The sequence below is a fragment of the Hemitrygon akajei genome, chromosome 3, assembly GCF_048418815.1.
Source record: "Hemitrygon akajei chromosome 3, sHemAka1.3, whole genome shotgun sequence".
NCBI classification, from domain to species: Eukaryota; Metazoa; Chordata; class Chondrichthyes; order Myliobatiformes; family Dasyatidae; genus Hemitrygon; species Hemitrygon akajei.
The window spans coordinates 80,284,698-80,305,660 of record NC_133126.1 but is presented as its reverse complement, the minus strand read 5'-3'; the positions used below and the strand labels follow the sequence as shown (position 1 = coordinate 80,305,660).

At 42.2% G+C, this 20,963-nt stretch overlaps 1 protein-coding gene across 6 annotated transcripts in view; it reads right to left on the bottom strand.

Annotated features, from left to right (window-relative positions):
• The window catches only part of actn1 (actinin, alpha 1), a 238,282-nt gene that overhangs the window by 140,668 nt on the left and 76,651 nt on the right, over positions 1-20,963 (bottom strand). The window lies entirely within an intron of this gene.

The following is a 20,963-nucleotide window of genomic DNA, read 5'->3' as shown; positions in this document are numbered from 1 at the left end:
TCAATTGCTTCGCCTCTGATATTCCTGCCTCCAGATGCTAAGCTCCAGAATTTCCTCAGCACAAACAATTCTACATTAAACAAAACCATTTTTTAAGATACAACTATTTATTAAGATAGGCTCTTCTGGCCATTCAAGCCGTGCCACCCAGCAACCCCCAATTCAACACTAGCCTAATCACGGGGGCAATTTACAATGACCAATTAACCAACCAACCAGTATGTCTTTGGAATGTGGGAAGAAATCAGAGAACCTGGAGGAAACCCACGCTGTCATAGAGAGAGCGTACAAACTCCTTACAGGCAGTGGTGGGAATCCAGGAGAACCAACACAAAATGTTGGAGGAACACAGCAAGTCAGTCAACATCTATGCAGCAGAATGAACAGTCTGCATTTTGGGCCTCTCCTCCTTAACTCTTTAAGGTGCTCTAAAATCTATCATTATTTTGTATGATAAAGCTCTTATGAATTACATTGGAGCATTTAGTTATGTTAAAGGTGTTGTGGAAAAACAAGATAGGGCAAGATCTGCACTCTGCATCACATTAAATTGTTACTAATTTTTAAAAAAACATATTTACCTAGTTTCTGTTTGGGAATTAATTATTGTTTATGTTCAGGGCTGCAGGGAGGAAATTTAAAGCAAGAACCAATAACTTGCTTTTGCATCCATAGTATGTTCAGAGCCTCAGAAGTGAAATTATCTGATGATCTTCATTTTAATAATTGAGCTACCACTTCATCAAGTATGAGGCATTGCTTAATTTGAAATACTGGATAGCTTGGGTCTTTTATGGGAGAACAAAATGGGAATTAAATATCAAGATTAGAAAACTGACAATAGGCCAAAGTTTGTTCAGCTGTGTTTTTGCAAAGTTCCTTGGAACGTTTTCCTGTACTGGGCAATTCCAAGTTGTTGGAGAATACATTTTATTGCCCGGAGCAATTTAGCAGCCATGCAGTTCCGAATGAATTGCATTGTGTACTGAGCAAGGTTCACGGGGCAGCAACTGGCACATGCACGGAATTGAGTTCAGTTAAGGATGCGCTCACTGTATTATCTCAGAGGCATTTAGGATAAGGGAAGTAAAACCCATTGTGAAGATGGAAATGTGTGGTTCTGGTGACAGTTATGTTGTACTGTCTGAAGCTAAACTTTGCAGCAATTAAGGCACCTGGCTCATTCACACAAACCGTCAGAGAGACATCCCTGGAGGCTAAGTTTCAGCTCTCACACATCAGTTTAATAAAGCTATGTTCATATCACTTCCAAGCAGAGACTAGTTCATGCAGACCTAGGACTTCTTGTGGGCTAGTCACGTGGAAGGGAGTGTTTGCTTAAAGAGTTAGTATGACGTGAGGTGGGTGGAGTAGGGTGTCATAGGCATACATAAAAAAGCTGATTACATGTTCCACAAGCACATTTTTCAAGTGAGGAGGAAGGACTGAAGGATGGAAGGCAGAGCAGGACCAAAGAAACTTCTGGTCCACTCCTTGTGCTGCTTGACATCCTTTGCATTTGGATTGGTTCAAAGTTTAAAGAAATTTGTAATCAAGTACCTATATGTTACCCTATACTACCGCGAGATTCTTTCACTTGTTGGCATTTACAGGGAAAAAGAAATACAATAGAACTTCACAAAATAACTATACATAAACAGACAAAGACTGGCAAAAAAAAGGACCAATGTGCAAAAGAAGACAAACTGTGCAAATAAAAATAATCCTGAGAGCAGAGTTGTAAAGAGTCCTTGAAAGTAAGTGTTTAGGTTGCAGAATCAGTTCAGAATAGTGGTGAATGAAATTATCTGCACCCAGGTTCAGGAACCTGATGATTGTTGGGTGATAACTGTTCCTGAACCCAGTGGTGCGTGGGACCTAAGGCTTCTGCACCTCCTGCCTGATGATAGTAGCAAGAAGAGGGCATGGCCTGGATGGTGGGGGTCTCTGATAATGGATGCTGCTTTCTTGTGGCAGTGCTCCAAGTAAATATATTCAATGGTGGGGAGTGCTTCGCCTGTGATCTGTCTCACTTTAAGGCTCAACGACATTGGTCTCTGGTGACTGCATTCCAATTTTATTGCATGGCATTCCCTTCAATCTGGTAAATTAGTTGAGAGGCTTCCATCATGCAAAAAAAAGTTGGGAATGCCCTGCAAGAGTCACGACGGAATTGTAAGGACTGGATAAGTCCATTCTGCTTTTCATTCCGGCGAATGGCAGGACTTCTTGGATCATGTTGCAGGTTTCCTCCCCTATTTCTGTGAAAAGAAAACTCCCTTGTCCTCAATTACATTTCAAAACAGCGGCCACTTCAGTGCGAGGTTGCAGGCTGCTGGTGATTCTTTGCTAATGAACATCTTGCCTTTCCTCAGGAGAAAGCCTGCCCCATTGTTCATTTAAATATTCTGTTTCACTGCTCCTGAACACTGGGCCCTTCCACCATCTCTCTGCCTTTGGGTACAAAAAAAAAACAATGGGATGAAATTACAAGAGAAACCTGTCAACCACTTCTGAACCACTTAGAGATAGTGGTATCATATTTTCTCAGCATTATTCATTTCCTTGATAAATAAATAAATATTCATCTAGTAACACAAAGTCAGACCCTACATGGTCACCATAAATTTTCTGGAGAGACAGCTATAGGCTTTATCTTTCAGAGCAAAGCAACCACATTATCTGTGTGCCTCAGCTACAACAGGTTCTTAATGCATGCCACTTTCTCTTATCTGTTTCAAACAACGCTAGACATCAACTTCCTCTTCATATTTATATGACAAATAATATGGTACCAAATTAAGGACTGTTACACCAAATGAGCGGCAGGCTCATTGTCTTAACTCCTTGATCCCTCAACCCATGTTATTCTCACATTGCTGACTTTATATACACAACAAAATAGTAGGCCATTGGAGTTTGCTCCAACATTCAACATGATCATGGCTCTTCACAACCCTATTTCCCAGGTCCCTCTAGTCCTTCTAAATAAGCATCTATGTTCTCTTCAAATATATTGAATGATTTACTTTCAACTGCCTTCAGTGCTAGAGAATCCATATGTTTGCCACTCTTGATGAGAAGAATTTCTCTTCATCTTGGTCTTATACCTTATCCTTAGACTGCTAAATCCCCCAGCTTTTGGGGAGATACTTCCAGGATCTAATCTGTCCAGTCATGTTAGAATCTTGTAGAAAACAGACTGGATTTTGGGCAGTACCAAGAATCCCCTCTGCACACCGTAACACTGAATCCAGTTACTGAGATCAGCCAGGTATGGTTCCTGACTGCTTGCTTGGATTTTAGCTACAGGTTAGCGGTGCCAAAATAACATGTCAAATCAACAGGACACAAAGTCACAACCATTGAGCTGGTGGTGGCAAATCAAGCGACTAATTGAAATGTTTTAATGATTAGAGAATTCTCAGGGTTGATACAAAGAAAATCTCTTTCCTATGGTGTAATATCCACAGTGAGGGGCATGATGTTGAAATCAGAGCCAAGCCAAAATCTGATTTTTACAACAATTAGGCCGATGGAACTTGGTAACCGACTTCCCCTTTGAGTGCTGGGACAACTTCAGTAATAAGAGTTTAGTCAGGTAACAGCAGCAAGAAATATGGAATAAAAGGTGAAAAGAAATTCATATCATTATTATATAAATAAACAGCAGAGAAGGTTTATGGGGCTGAAGGTTAGTGAAAACACTTTTGAAAATCCAGAAAACTGAGGGCTATGGGGAACGGGCACAGGAGAGGAGTTAAGGCCCGAAGCAGGTCGGCCACAATTGCATTGAACGGCAGAACAGTCTTGAGGGATCCACTAGTTCTATTTTTTAGTGTGTTCATCAGAATGGCTACACTCTATAAGGGAACATGAACCGACTGTATCATCAGCATGCTTGAGCCAGTCTGGGCACGAAGCCAGAAAGATGTGGTTAATGGGTGCCTGGAAATCACCAGGGCTGCTTCACACACCTTTTAGGCCGCTATTTCAAAGAAAAAAAATACCCACAAATTTTGAAAACAGAAAGTGCACTACTGGGAAAGGTGGAAGTTGCAGGTGGGTGGTTGGGTGAGGAAATGTTAAAAAAAAAAATGAGGGAGGAGAAAATGGAGAAGCAGATGCTAAATACATGAACAGGCAGGGGATAGAGGGAAATAGATCATATACAGGTACAGGGAATTAGTCTGACTGCCACCATCGTCAGTACAGACATGATGGGTTGAAGGGCCTGTTCCTGTGCCCTACTATTAAACGAGACTCCACATCAAACTTCAGGGATAAGCATGGCAGTAAAGAAATACCACAGGTTCAATGACTGGGGAAAGCAGAGACTAGAGGATGGTGCTCATATATCATGATTCTATTGGTTCAAGAAAGGCCAGTGAACAATGCAATCAATGGCAACATCCTGCTGACAGTTCACAAAATTGCTTCTTTTACTTCTGCTTTCAAATATCATTCTATGACTAAGCTGCGATTGATTGGAACCTATGATTTACAATTTGACGGTGTGGCTTTGGGACGATAAACGATCTGGTGCTTTGCTGTCTCTGAGTGAGTTTGGAGAGTGGTGGAGCTGAGCGTGAAACCTAAAGGCCTGGATGCCTGGAAGAGGGGTGAAATCCCGTGATTGACTCCATTGCTTCCCTGCAATTGAGGCTTAGAGCAAGGATGAAATTGACGAGGATGAGAGCAGAGGACAGCATTGCTTGCCCACATTTGACTGGTCTTTCTCTCCCTCTCCTTAGCTGCGATCAAAGGCAAGTGCAAGACTCTTGGGATCCATGTTGCAAAGATTGACCAGCTATTCAGTGGACTCATTTTGGGGGCCTTTGAGGTTCGTGTTGCATGTGTCTCTGGATTCTGGTTACTTTTTTTTTTGCTGTTTTTAGGCAGTGCGATCAGCACAACCAATGCGGACCAGGGTGCTTTGGTGAAGAATGGCCCTGCGGCACGCAGTGAGCTGACAATGTGCCGCTGAACTAAACTAAACACTACTGAACTCCTGGCTTGAAGTTTGATATTCCACGTGTTGCTTGTTCACTTTTTTACCATTTGCACAATTTGTTCTTTTCTCGTGCATTGGCTGTTTGATGTTTTCTGGAACAGGCTCCATGGTGTTGCTTTGTTTAGTGGCTGCCTGCGGGAGGGTAAATCTCAAGAGTTGCATTCTGTACACATACTTCGATAATAAACGTACCTTGGATGTTTGAATGGGTGAAATCAAAGCAGGACCCACAAATTTTGATAGAACTCTGTTGTGGAAGTAAAACCAGTGTTCAGAACAGAACACATTTATTTTCCCTGTGACGATGTCTTTGTAAAACAAGGCTTGTACACAAATTTTTGGAGGAGCAAAGGGCAGTGTGCAACTCAGCTCTTACTCTAGGAGGGATCTAAGAAATCCAGGGCTTTAAAATTGGGGATAGAGTCCATGTGCATAAGACAGCTTCAGCTAGAGTTCCACACTAAGGGAAGGACCTGAAGTCTTTGGGAAAGCCCAGAGCAGTTACATGGGAAGACTTACTTGGACTTCATCAGAAGATAAAATGAAGCTGTTCAAGTTACTCACTAGATCAGAGAAGTACTGGAGATTTAAACAAGGTGTTTCAAATCATGAAGTGTTTAGACAGTTAAAGAGAAACAGCGGCTGAAGGTTTGATGATAAGAATGTGCAAATTAAAGCCATGAGAAAAGAACTGTGAGAATCAGAAGATAAACAGATCTACTTTAAATGGAAAATGGGGATTAGGATTTGGAATGATGAGGTCATTCTGAAAAACAGTTTGTATAAATGAAAAACACAAGAGATTCTGCAGATGCTGGAATTCCAGAAGGCATTTTGTGTGTGGTGCATAAGTGAATTGGAGGATTATTTAGAGAAAAGCGAAAATGATGGGGAAAGAGTTGGAGTGTGAAATCAGCTGGGTTGCACTTCAAAAGGAGCAAGCACATTTCGATGGGCTGAACTGCTTCCTTCTGGGTTGTAGAAAGCTGTGCAAGGTTTAGTCGACTAGAGCAGCATTTTCATATTTTTGTAATAAGCCAATAAACACCATAACAAGAACTTTGCTGATGTTCAGATGCAAAAATATCAAAGTGGTTTGTTACCATAGGAATAGAAAAAAAGATGATTTAAATGCTAACCTTCAACATAATTGAAGAATAAATCAGCTTTCGGGGGATTAAATTTCTGAAATGAAGTACCTTCAATCTGTGGCAAACTAGTCCAAATCAGGTTTTCAATTAGGCACCTTAACGCAAGACTCCATTTGCTGAATCAGTGTAATTCACAGCACATGGTAAATGAGCCAGTAGCAAAGACAGCTAACCTTACAGTGTTCAAGTATAGCACTTGTCAGGAAATGGGGAATGGCAGAGAAAAACTGTTCAGACCTGGGGCAGATCAGCCATGATCATATGGAATGGCATGGTAGGCTTGAGGTGGCCTCTTCCTCTTATTTTCACATTCTTGAGACAGTGGGAATAAAGATACAACATTGAAGGACAATTATGAATATGAGTTACGGATTTATACAGGTGGAGAAGATTAGGACATGGGTCAGTGAAATAAAAGTAAGAATAAATATTTAAGGTAAAGATTGAAATTACTGAGGTCAGGAAGTCACTCAGTCGAGAGGAAGAAAAGAGGAGGATATCCTGGTTACAAATTCTGCCTCAATAATTTTCACTTATTCAGACACTAAGAAACTGGAAGAGGGTAGGCAAGTTAAACATCTGTGTCTAGTGCTTTATAACACAGCATTTACACTGCTTGCTAAATCCCATACACTTCAGGAAATCATTTACCAATAAAAGAGCCCTCCTGTATCATTTTCAATGACTGAAAGTTCAAAGTATGTTTATTAACAAAGTATATACTGTATATGTCACCATATACTACACTGAGATTCATTTTCTTGTGAGCATACTCAATAAATCCAATAACCAACACAGAATCAATGAAAGACAGCACCAACTGGGCAGACAACCAGTGCGGAAAAGACATCAAACTGTGCAAATACAAAATGAAAGAAATAATAATAATAAATAAATAAGCAATGAATATTGAGGACTTGATATGATGTGAGTCTATAGGTTGTGGGAACATTTCAATGATGGGACAAGGGAAGTTATCCCCTTTGGTTCAAGAGCCATATGAATGAGAGGTAATAACTGTTCCTGAACCTGGTGGTGTGAGTCCTGAAGTTCCTGTATCTTCTTCCTGATGGCAGCAGCGAGAAGAGAGCATGACCTGGGTGGTGGGGGTCCTTGATGATGGATGCTGCTTTCCTGTGATAACACTCCATGCAGATGTGCTCAACAGCAATGAGTGTTTTACCCATGATGGACTAGGCTGCATCCACTACATTTTGTAGGATTTGCCATTCAAGAGCATTGGTGTTTCTATACCAGGTTATGATACAGAGAGTTGATATACTCCACTATACATCTTAAAGGTGGTCAAAGTTTTAGATGTCATGTAGAATCTTTGCCATCTCCTGAGGAACGAGGCACTGCCATGCTTTCTTCGTAATTGTACATGTGTGCTGGGCCCAGACAGGTCCTCTGAAATTATAACACAGAGGAATTTAAAGTTGCTGACCCTTTCCACCTCTGGTCCTCCTGATGAGGACTGGCTCATGAACCTCTGGTTTCTTCCTCCTGAAGTCAATAATCAGGTCCTTGGTCTTGTTGACATTGAGTGAGAGGTTGTGTTATTGCACCACTCAGCCAGATTTTCAGTCTCCCTCCTACATGCTGATTCATCACCACTTTAGATTCAACCTATGACAGTGATGTCATCAGCAAACTTAAAACTGGCACTGGAGTTATGCTTAGCCACACAGTTGTAGGTGTAAAGCGAGCAGATCGGAGGGCTAAGCACACAGCCTTGTGGTGCACCTGTGCTGATGGAGATTGTGGAGATGTTGTTGCCAATCCAAACTCACAGATGTCTACAAGTGAGGAAACTGAGGATCCAATTGCACAAGGAGATATTGTGGCCAAGGCCTTTAAAGCTTATTGGTTAGTTTTGAGGGTGATGATAGTGTTGAATGTCAAGCCATTGTCAAAAAAGAGCACCTTGATGCATGCATCTTTGCTGTCCAGATGTTCCATGGTTGGGTGAAGAGCACCTGCTGTGAACCCGTTGTGTTGGTAGGCAAATTGAAATTCAAGTTACTTCTCATGTAGGAGTTGATATGTTTCATCACAAGTCTCTCAAAACACTTCATCACTGCAGATGTAAGTGCTACTGGACGATAGCAATTGAGGCAGGTTACCACGTTCTTCTTGGGCTTTGGTGTAACTTAAGTCTGCTTGAAGCAGGTGGGTACCTCAGACTGTCAAAGTGAAAGGTTAAAGATTTCAGTGAACACACCAGCCAGTCTATCAGCACAAGTCTGTAGTACTCGGCCAGGTAGCCCATCTGGGTCATAGGCTATCTGTGGGTTCATCCTCCCGGAGGATGCTCTCACATTGGCCTCAGAGACTGAAAACAGAGGATCATCGTAGGCTGTGCGAGTTCATGATTTACCTTCATTAGAGGTGATGGTATTCAAGCCCTGTTGAATAACCTTCACTGATTCAAGTTTAATCCGGAATTGCCACTTCACCCGTGAAATGGCTTTCTGAAGACTGTACCTGGACCTCTTCCAACTTTCTCGGTTGCCAGACTTGAATGCCTCTGATCTGGCCCTCAGTAGATTGTATTTCTCATGGTCCATCCAGGGCTTCTGGTTGGGGAAGGCTCAAAAGACTTTGCGTAATTTATAAAGTCTTTGACAACCACAGTGTAATCCTTGCCTTGCTTTACCTTGCACCCTCAACTCCTGGTGGAGTCGTCAGGGCTCCGTCATGACAAGCTTTGCACCATCTGTCGTACCATCTGTCGTGGTTGTGTGCCAGAGCTTGGGTCACCTCAAGTGTTTTCCCTGTCCATTCTTTAATGTTGTCCGTCCAGCTTTTCCTCTCTCTGCCTCACCTTCTTTTCCCTCCACAGTTCCTTGTAGAACGGTCTTTGCAAGGCCACTGGATCTTGTTACGTGGCCGTACCATCTCAGCTTTCTTTTCTTCACCGTTGTGAGAAGGTCTTCATGAGGACCAATGTGGAGCTGGATGGTCTTGCAGATCTGCTCGTTTGTGATGTGGTCCAAGTATGAGATGCCCAAAATATTGCGATAGCATCTCATTTCCAATGCTTCTGTAGCTCTGCTGTGAGGGTCCATGTCTCGCATGCGTACAGCAAGATGGAGAATACCAATGCATGCAGGAGTCTGATCTTGTACTTCATGGTGATGTTGTTGTCCCTCCATATTGTCTTGAGTTGGGATCATGCAGTCATTGTCTGTGTGGTTCTTGCCAGGACCTCTGGTCTTGATCCTTCATCACTGATGATTGTCCCCAGGTATTTGAAATGCTGCACTGTCTCAAGTTTCTGACCATGGACTGAGATGTCTTGTGATGGCACCATTGGCATTTGCCATGAGTTTGGCTTTCTCGGCACTTATTTCCATTCCAAACTTTGTGGAGGCTCTGTCAAGATGGCTGACCAGGTTGGCCAGTTCGTCCTCTTCCTGCAAGTCCATCAATGTTGTCAGCAAATCTTAGGTTTGTGATGTTCCTCCCTCCGACGCTGACTGTGCCCACATGATCTTCAAGGGCATCACTCATAATCTGTTCCAGGAAGACGTTGAAGAGAGTGGGGGAGAGGAGGCAGCCCTGACGGACTCCTACACAGGTATGGAACCACTCCCCAATGGTGCCCTGAGCAAGTACTGCACTGGTTGCCTTGGTGTAAAGCTGATGGATTGTATCAATCAGCTTGTGCCCCATGTTGAATTTCTTCATGATGACCCATAAGGCATCGTGCCAGACTCTGTCATATGCCTTCATGAAGTCTATGAAGACGTAGTGTAATCATTCAGCTCCAAAGATGAATCATTGAACACGGCCCAATCCTGTAGCCACTCCTCTGCCTCCCATGACCACCTCTTTGTTGTCCTAATCTCTGGAGCCTTGCTCTTTAGTCTCTGCTTGTATTCAGATAGGAGAACAGCCAAGTGATCAGATTTCCCTTAGAGTGGTCTGGGTATTGAACAGTAGACATTCCTTATCTTAGCATAAGTGGTCTAGTGTGTTGGTACCTCTGGTGCTATAGGTTATATGCTAATGGTAATTCAAATAAGCCTGGTTGAAGTCCCTGACTATGATTTGAAATGCATCAGGATGGACTGTTTCTTGTTTGGAGACAGCACTTGTTTGGAGTATCGCAAATACTTAATTATTGTCGGCTGCTGGTGGTATACAAACTGCAGTCGGGCTCATGAAGGAGATGTCCCATGGTAAAGAGAACAGACAGCATTTGATCATTAGGTGTTCAATGTTGGGGGAACATGAATTTGACAAAACTGCCACAACAGAGCACCATAGACAGTTTGTCATGAAACACACAAACTTGCCTTTTCTGACTCAGGTCCCTTGTGTGTATTGTGCAGTCGTTGTGCCGGATTGCTGTGTCTGGCGTACTCTCAGTAAGCCATATCTCAGTAATACGCAGAACACCACAATTACAATTACACAAATCCTGCCCTCAGGTGTTCAATTTTGTTCTCCAGCAACTGTACATTTGCTAACTAAATGTTGGGTGGAGTGGGGGGTCTCATTCCTCTGTGTTTCAGCCTGGCTTAGAGATCCCCCCCTCTTGCCTCACTTCTGGCCATGGTGATATACCCGTGTCAAATTGCTTAAAGAAAAACCACAAGCTGCAGACTGCAGTGAGAATAATCCGTATCTCTGGAAGGATTGTACGCAAGCCACAGGATGTTGCCATGGTTCACCAGTGCCATCTTGCAACAAATCAACATCTACACAAATCAAGGACAATTAGATTTGGTTTATCAGACTAATAAAGATCTCAGAATTCAAACTCTCAAAAGTAAATGGAAACTTTGATTCAAGCACACATTTCCTACAGAACTGGAGGAGGAAGCTTCAGTTGCTCAGTTGGCTTGGGATTAATGAGAAATTCTTATCTCTGGCTTAGACAGACAGGCTAAGACAGTCCAAGAAAAGCTTTAGAAATGTCAGCTAGTGACCAAAGCTTTCTCCTTCCTTTTATTTTTGAAATTCATCCCCAGGTGACTATTACATGTTTCTTGTCCGTTTGTTTTAAAATAACTTCTTTGGAACATTGACTAGACCTAAATAGAAATGTTATCCTCCTTGTCTAGGACGCAGTCCAGCCATTGTGGTCCCCAGTGGTCTTGGAAACCATCCAGCAAGACAGCAGACATAGCAAGTTCCTTTACCAGGAACACCCTAGCATGAAACGAGCCTTAGAAGTGGGACAGTCAACCAGCTTGGACTGAACCTCTGAGGGCCCAGTGTTTGCACTATCTTGTCCAGGCACAGAACCAAACTGTAGAGGTGGTCCGAAGAGAGGGAAAACAAAACTGAAGTGCAACTGCAAATAGAACCTAAGGAATGGCCCCTGCAGTTAATCAAAGACAGGCTACAGACTTGCTTCCTCCATATGGACATGGGACACATACTCGTTTTGGGAAGTGGGATGCCTGGGAGAGCACAAGCAAACTTAAAAACCCTGTATGAGGCTGTTCTGTGCAAAACCACAGGCTCCCAATGTAAAGAGGAAGGACTCCCTTGACGTCAGATGCAAAGTAGACCACAATGACACGTCCGGATGGCGGACAAAGGTGTGGAGCATGGTGGGAGATCCCTTGATGTGGGTGGTGGACTGGAAAGGAAAGCATTGCTGAGAGACAGAACGGCATGCAAAGGGCTTGTGACTTATTAATAATTACAGCCCAGTGCAGTTAGCTTGGTTGGGACACACATCCCACACCATACACTTTGATAGGATCCCTGAAGTCTCTAGATACAAGTCCCAGTGGTGAGTAGCTCTCTCTTTTCCACCTTGGTCTGTCCCCTGGTCCAGCCACAATAGCCAGCATGTCCTCTTCTGCAGTTGGGGACCAACTGGATCCCAATAGAAGACAGTTAACTCCCCGTGAGAACTGTGGAACTCAGGACATCCTGACGGTGGTCCCTCTTGTTGAAAGGTCGTGGGCACATGCCGTCAGGGAGTCTGTGTACATGGATATGCAGCTGAAGAATCAGGAACAGCTTATGGATGTACCATCGACAGGCAATCCTCCTCTGTCAGGAAGCTCAGCAGAAATCTGGCGCTTCCACTTGCTCTAGAATTTATAGAAGCTTCTTTTGGATCTTGGCAACAAGAGTAAGGAGCAGGTTTGAAGTGAATAACCCGTAGCAAAGCTTCTTGTACTGTTGTGCATAGTTGTATGATTTAGGCTGCTTCCTGTGGACCTAGCTACCCTGCCAGCAGCTAAGATGCACCCAAGGAACATATGACCAGATCTCCTGACAGTAAAAAGTATCAGGGGCACTAAAGTGAAATCTCTGGCGTCAAGTACAGTTCTAAATTCATCCCATTTCTTTGATATGTTCTTCGATTTAAGATAGTCTGAACTAACCAAATTTTTTACATTGATATTTGGAAATGGAATCTCAAGGTTATATATGGTGGCATATCTGTACTTTGATAATAAGTTTACTTTGAACCTTTGAACTTTGAAATTATACTGCTTAGCTCTTTAAGGATCATATCATTTTTCAATTTTTTCTTAAAAGAAAATTCCAAAAAAATCTCTGCCACTCCACAATGCAAGCAATCATTTGTGTTTTGAAATGCCAGCATACGTAGGAAGCACGAAGCTGGAACCAAACAAGCAAAGCCATTTAGGTTATGATGATGTGGAATTGCAAACAAGAGTTTAAATTTGCAGCCACCTTCAGACACCCAATTCCAAACACACACTTCATAAATGTAACTCCTCCAATTTCAGTACTAGATCAGGAGAAGATAGCAGACGGGAAAAAAAACGTAGATAAAGAAATATTTGCTATCTTGTTTATACGTAATACTTTGCTAAATTGCTTCCATAACAATTAATTATTTGTCCTAGACTACAGTGGTTTAATGCAAACATTGGACAGACATCATTTGTTAAAAAGATACCAGTCAACATTTCACAGCACCACCCTCTTTGCTGCTTCAGGACCAAACCTGAATAGCCATCAATTTCTCACTGACTCCTCAGGTTTGGGCCAAAACCTACAAACAGAATGCACTCACACAGAGTTGTACAGAAACTTGGCTTCACACCAACCCTGCAGGTACAAAGGTAGGTTTTTCATGTGCTTGCTCACAACTTGTGGGCTGTCCGTGATTGTTTCCAACTTCAACACAGGCAGAGATTCATTAAGTTTAGCCTGGAATGCAAATGCAGCCCAAATTCAGAAGCCGATTCCCTGGGGGAGGGAGTTTCATAACAGTTAGCTTTGCAGTCAGCTCGGACTCAAGAATCAATTTTCCACTCAGAACAGAGGATCATTACAACACCGGAAATGCACATTTGCAAAATCGACTCTAATTTGGCTCTCTCCGAGCAGTCAACTCAGCTACCATCTTTGTGTTGCCTTACAAATCAATTGCTCCGTTAACTGGCCAAATGGCCTTCATCTATGTCACAAAGAAATATGGAAAATATTGCCCTTCAGCCACATCAACAGGTAGTTGGGGTATCGTGCTGTGGCTGAAGTTCACAGTCATGCTGAATTTCTGCTGCAACTGTTTGGTGAAGTCACTTATAATTGCATCTATTTCCATCCAGTTAAATCGAATATCATGAGGGCAATCTCATTGGTGTTGTACAAAATTCCAGTTTGCAACCATTTGTTGCATTTTTTTTCCTTGTATTACTCTGTTGTGTCTGTACACAACTACATATCAATTAAATAAAAGCACAGATACAGAAGATGTCTTTAACTGGTGTAGTCACATTGCAACGAGAAAGAGAGAGAGAGTAATGCGCATGTGTAGACAACAGGTCAATGCACATACGCAGACATCAGATCAATACGTAGTTATAGGGTGGGGAGGGTCATTGCTCTAAAAGAAATAGATTCACACATTACACTCTCTATTTTTTACTCTTTACTTTAACTTTCTGTTCCTTGGTGCTGGAACTCTCTCTGAAGCAGGACAGCTGCTCTGTGTTTACGAAGTTCATGTCATGAATTTTCAACCCTCTATTAAATCTCCTCTTAACCTTCCTTGTTCCAAGCTGCTCTATTTTAACCTTGTAGCTGAAATCCATCAGAGCAGCTGATTCACAGCTCCAGCGACCCCAGTTCAGTCCCAACTTCTGCGCTGCATCTGTGGAGTTTGCACGTTCTCCACAATGACTACACAGGTTTCTCCTGGGTGCACCCAGCCTAAAGTTGTCCAAGCGCCACAGCAGTGGAGTAGTTAGCGCGATGCTATTACAGGTCAGGGCCTTCCAGAGATCAGAGTTCAATTCCGGTGTTTGAACCGTGTGGATTTCCTTCAGTGTTCCGCTCTGCTCCACAGTCCAAAGGCGTACCAGTTAGTAGGTTAATTAGTCATTGTAAATTGTCCTGTGATTAGGCTAATATTAAATGGGTGGGCTGCTGGGCATCGGGGCTCATTGGGCTGTAAGAGCCTGTTCCACTGTTCCACACTATATGTCTAAATAAAATGAATTAAATAACGTTGTTTGGCCACTATAATTGTCCCTAGTAGATAGGCTAATGTTAGAATCAGGTGAGGGTTCATGGGAACAACAGTATAATAAAATGTGATTATTATAAATGAGTACTTCATGGTCAGCAGTGTCTGTTTCTGTGTTGTATGACTAACTTCCTGGAACTATTCTTCTAAATCCTTTTTGCAGTTTCTCTGGGGCCTTCACATCCTTCCCAAATTGTGGTGATTATAACCGGGCACAATTCTTCACTTGTGGCCTAACCAGAGCTTTACAGGTTCAACAGAACCTCATTGTTTTTTACATTCCAAGTGTAGGATCCAGCATGCTCACAATATGTCCTACCACTTCTGGAGATTTACATACATACGCATCACACTTCCTGAGGTTAAGAAGTGACCCAATAGGGATCATAAATTTTAAAAGATTAGCAACGAAAAAGAGAAACATTTCTCTTCAACCCTTCCTGCTGCTCTCCCTCTATCCCCATTGATGCACTATCAATTACTCCAAAAAACTGGAAGTAGAGTAAATACTGAAAGGCTTTTATTAACAGTAAAGTGGACCACGTCCATGCTGTGTGTCTGCCCTGGACAGTGGGAGGAGCAGTGACACAATCACCTTTATCCAGGGGTCTGTGGGAGGAGCCACAGGAGTAGTCAGCAGAGGGGCGTGTCCAGGTATGTCCAGACAGATAACCCAGTTACAACCGATATACATGGTTTACCACACCCACATCTGTTGCGGAGATCTGGAATGTTCCTTAAATTAAAGGAAGGTGGAAGCCAGTCACATTGATTACCTTGTAAGGAAGGTAGGTGACTAGACTAGTTTAAATGGCCTCCCTCTGAGCTTCAGGTTTCTGCGAGTTTCTACAGTGTTTTAACAGGCTAAAGAATTTAACAAGTCTTGGCAATTACCTTCACCACAGAGTGAAATCAAGTGTGTCATGAAGTACTCAGCAAGTTTGTTGGATAAACAGTTTTACAGTCAGAAAAAAACCCCACAGATTATTAATCTTTGGGCTAAGTGTGCATTTGAGCCATAGATGTGTTTGAAAGACACAATAAGATTGCACTCCCTCTGCCCTACACAACTGGAAGGAAATAGATGCATTTTTAAAGCAACCTTCTCAAGTAGTTTTGCAGTAAATTTGTAATTCCTGCAATGGAGAGTATCCTGACTGGTTGCATCATGGCCTGGTATGGAAAGACCAATGTCCAAGAATGGAAAAGCCTACAAAAAGTAGTGGATACGGCCCAGTCCATCCCCTAAAATTGAACGCACATCAGAGCACTGCCACAAGATCCATCAAAGACCCCCAACATGCAGACTATGTTCTATTCTTGCTGTTCCCATCGGGAGGGAGGTACCAGAGCCTTAGGTCCCACACTACCAGGTTGAGGACCAGTGTGAATAACTTCACTCACCTCAACACTGACCTGTTTCCACAACCTATGGACTCACTTTTAAGGACTCTACAACTCACAGAATTACAGTTCACAGTATTATTATTATTGTTGTTTGTATTTCTACAGTCTGTCTTTTGCATACTATTTGTTTGTCAGTCTTTGTATGAGGTTGTTCATTAATTCTACTGTATCTCTGTGTTCTATTGCAAATGGCTGCAAGGAGACTAATGGCAGGGTGGTATATGGTGACATACACACTTCGATAATAAATTCACTTTGAACCTTCTTGGGAGCTCCAGCCACAACCCAGGAAGAAGCAGTGGGAAATCCTCACTGAAGATCACATCATATCCACAGGAAAAGCATGTGCAGAAAGGAACCCTTCAATGTTGTTTCCCTGAAGCATTAATGTTTGTTTCTCTTTCCACAAATGCTGCCTGACCAGCTGGCATTTTCCAACATTCTCTGTTTCCATTTCAAGTCACTGGTATCTACAGTATTTGATTTTCATCAATGGACCTGGGGTTGAGAGGGTAAACAGCTTCAAGTCCCTCAGCATCCTCATCTCCAAGGACCTCACGTGGTCTGTACACACCAGCTGTGTGGTGAAAAAGGCACAACAGCGCCTTTTTCACCTCAGACGGTTGAGGAAGTTTGGTATGGGCCCCCAGATCCTAAGAATTTTCTATAGGGGCACAACTGAGAGCATCCTGACTGGCTGCATCACTGCCTGGTATGGGAACTGTACCTTCCTTAATGACAGGAGTCTGCAGAGCGTGGTCCGGATAGCCCAGTGCATCTGTACAATCACTGGGGACCCAGACCATCCCAACCACAATCTATTCCAGCTGCTACCATCTGGGAAGCGGTACCGCAGCATAAAAACAGGACCAACAGGCTCTGCTTCTTCCACCAGGCCAACAGACTGATGAACTCGCGCTGATTTGAGTGTACTCTATATCACACTGACTGTTCTATTTATTATAAAGTACTATAACTTACTATGATTGCACATTTAGATGGAAAAGTAACATAAAGATTTTACTCCTCATGTTTGTGAAGGATGTAAGAAATAAAGTCAATTCAATTCATTCATTCATAACACCTGATTTGACTCTGGAAGGGAGAAGTTGAGGGTGGGGGGGAGTGGAGAGGTGCAGTTCTGCAGGCCAGAAACCTGCAGAAGGCTTCAGCTGGACAGAGCCTCTAAGGGCGTCGACCAATGAGGATGCCTGCTGACCAAAAGCAGCAACAAAATCAAAACAACAAGAGTGCATCAGAGTCTGGTTTCTGCAGCAGCCTACTCTCACGTACTTGTCCATGAAGATTAGACTGCAGAAGAGGTTATGTCAAGACTTTGGAAAGTTCCAAGTGAGTGGGGAATCAACTTTTTCTTCTGCCACGTGGAATTCTTTGCCTCATCTGTGCGCCAGGCCTGACAAATTTGATAAAACAATATTAAATTATTGTTAGCAGGTTGGAATCTTTGAAATGTTGTCAAACCTTTTCATAATTCCTTTCAAAAACTGCCCAGTTGGCTTCCCTGTCTGCTCCACTTGTTTTCACAACGCCAACTGAGCATTTATATTTTATGTTCAGAGCTTTGTAACAAAAAGCACAGATTAACAGTATATTCTGCTTCATTCAAATTCTCATTCAGAGAATCTTTTAACACCTCAAAAGACAGATAATGTTGCTTCATTCTAACTCTGCAGCTCAATGTACTGAATAACAGAGGTTTTGAAGGACAAGAGTTAAGTAGATTGTTACACTGTTCAAAACCAAAATTTTTGGTTGCCTTAGGTAACAAACTGGATTCACGCAGAATTTAAAAGGAGCATATGCAGAGATGAAAGAAAACCATGCTTATAAAATATCCAGAAATCATTTTTCAATTCCTAATAGAAAGAAATCAGAGCTTAGTATCAAATACAGCCTAGGAGCTATAGATTATTTCTAAAACAACCATGTAGCAAACAGCAATTTCACTCAGCAACATGCAAATGCAATGTTTCCACTGTGACTTTAAATACACAGAGGTAAGGTGGAGACTCGCTTTTAAGAACTCGTCATCTCATGTCTTTGATACTGTATTTGTTACTTATTCTTACTATGATTAATTATATAATTTGTTTTTTTTTGTATTTGCAGCTTGTGGTCTTTTGCACATTAGTTGTTTGCCCGTCTTGCGTGAATCTATTGTGTTTCTTTGTATTTACTGTAAATGCCCACAAGAAAATGAAGCTCAGGGAAGTATATGGTGACATACAATGTATATAAAAAGTATTCACCCCCTTGGAAGTTTTCACATTTTGTTTTAGAACATTGACACACAGTGGATTTAATTTGGCTTTTTTGACACAGATCAACAGCAAAAAGATACTATCATGTCAAAGTGAAACAAAATCTCTACAATGCGATCTAAATTAATTATAAATATAAAACACAAAATAATTGATTGCATAAGTATTCACCCCCTTCAAGTCAGTATTTAGTAGATGCATCTTTGGTAGCAATTACAGCCTTGAGTCTGTGTGGATATGTCTCTATCAGCTTTGCACATCTGGACACTGCAATTTTTCCCATTCTTCGTTACAAAACTGCTCAAGCTCTGTCAGATTGCATGAGGATCGTGAATGAACAGCCCTTTTCAAGTCCAGCCCGAAAATATCAATTGGATTGAGGTCTAGACTCTGACTTGGCCACTCCAGGGCATTAACTTTGTTGTTTTTAAGCCGTTTCTGAGCAGCTTTGGCTTTATGCTTGCGGTCATTGTTTTGCTGGAAAAGATATCTTCTCCCAAGTCGCAGTTCTTTTGCAGACTGCATTAGGTTTTCCCTCCAGGGCCTGCAGCCCCACAGCGTGATGCAGCTACCACCATGCTTCATGGTAGGGATGGTATGTTTTTGATGATGTGCAGTGTTTGGTTTATGCCAAAATAGCATTCAGACTGATGGCCAAGGAACTCAATTTTGGTTTCATCAGATGATAGAACCTTCTTCCAGCTGACCTCAGAGTCTCCTGCATGACTTCTGACAAACTCTGGCTGAGATTTCATGCGAGTTTTTTCTCAACAGTGGCTTTCTCTTTGCCTCTCTCCCATAAAAATGCGACCGGTGAAGCACCTGGGCAACAGTTGTCGTATGCGCAGTCTCTCCCATCTCAGCCACTGAACCTTGTAACTCCTCCAGAGGAGTCATAAGTCCCTTGGTGGCCTCCCTCACTAGACCTCTTCTTGCTCAGTCAGTCAGTTTTTGAGGATGGCCTGCTCCAGACAGATTTACAGCTGTACCAAATTCTTTCCATTTCTTGATGATTGACTTAAGTATATTCCAAGGGATATTCACTGACTTGGAAATTTAATTGTATCCATCTCCTGACTTGTGCTTTTCAATAACCTTTTCATAGTGTTGCTTGGAGTGTTCTTTTGTCTTCATGGTGTAGTTTTTGCCAGGATACTGACTCACCATCAGTTGGACCTTCCAGTTACAGGTGTATATTTACTAGTCAATTGAAACACCTTGACTTCACGCAGGTGTCCAAAAAACAGAACTCCATTTAACTAATTATGTGACTTATAAAACCAGTTGGCTGCACCAGTGATGATTTGGTGTGTCATATTAAAGGGGATGAATACTTATGTAATCCATTACTTTCTGTTTTCTATTTGTAATTAATTTAGATCACTTTGTAGAAATCGGTTTCTACTTTGACATGAAAGAGGTTCTTTCTGTTGTTCAGTGTCAAAAAAGCCAAATTAAATCCACTGTGATTCAATGTTGTAAAACAATAAAACATGAAAACTTTTTATAGGCACTGTGTATGTATTTTGATATAAAATTCCTTTTTAACTCACTGACCAGAATGAACAGCTTTCAGCTCCCGCTTTGGAACTGTGGAACTAATTTCATCCATTTTCATAAAATGTCTCTTTCAGCTTAAATATTCTTTTAGGTGGCATGATATTCATACCTTGAAAGAACAAACACACCCATGACAAGTTGAAGCAGAATAATCATCAGTCATGGTGAAAGCTAGAAGTGTAATGCTTGTAATAACATTTTCCAAATTTTGTACGAGATCTTTTCTTCTATCTGGAACTGTACTGTATCTGCAGTTTAAGGGTGAGGTATAATATGCCAGTTAGCTTACAATGTTCACACACCACAGCCATGGATACAACGTTATTCAGCCAGACATAAAAGTGGTTTATTTTTTAATTTGAGAAAGGCTGGGCAAAGCTAGTCAAGATTATGGTAGATCAAGCAAGCATTTTTATTCCTGATGCTCTTAAAAGTGTTTTGAGCCACTGTTATGCCGCTCCCCCAATACTGTGGCTCTTCTGCAAACCAAGTGGGCTGCCTGGGAGAGCAGCAATTTCCACTACAATTAAAATATCCGTTCATCTATGGAGATATCTGGACTGGCTTCAGAAGCAGCAGCAGCAACAACCATTGATATAAACACTGGATAGATGTCAAAGTCAGTTGTTTATGTTTGGTTGAGTTCAGGTTCATCAGGGATCCTTATATGGTTGAGAAAATATAGCTTTCCTCTTACTTCCCCATCCTTCAACCCCTGGCTTCTTAACAGAACTCGATCCTGAGCTAAAACTGGTCAGAGGAAAGAGGGTTACAACTCAAGAGCATTAAATCGGGATGTGTTCCCCTTTTGCACTCTCAATTGAAGGACACCGTTCTCAGGTTATATTGTTCCTGTTTTGTGTTCACCGTGGTGACCCACTTTCTACACAGGCGAACCGGCTCACAAAATGGTGCGCGCGTTGGCAGAGAGGCCAGCCCCAAAATGGCGCTGGGCCTTCCTCACCAGCAAGGGGAGAAAGCCTGCACGCGGGAAGAGACTTTTGTAATGCACCTCTGATGTCATTTCTGCCCAGAGAGGGCGGGAATGGAACTGCATAAAAGCCAGTGCC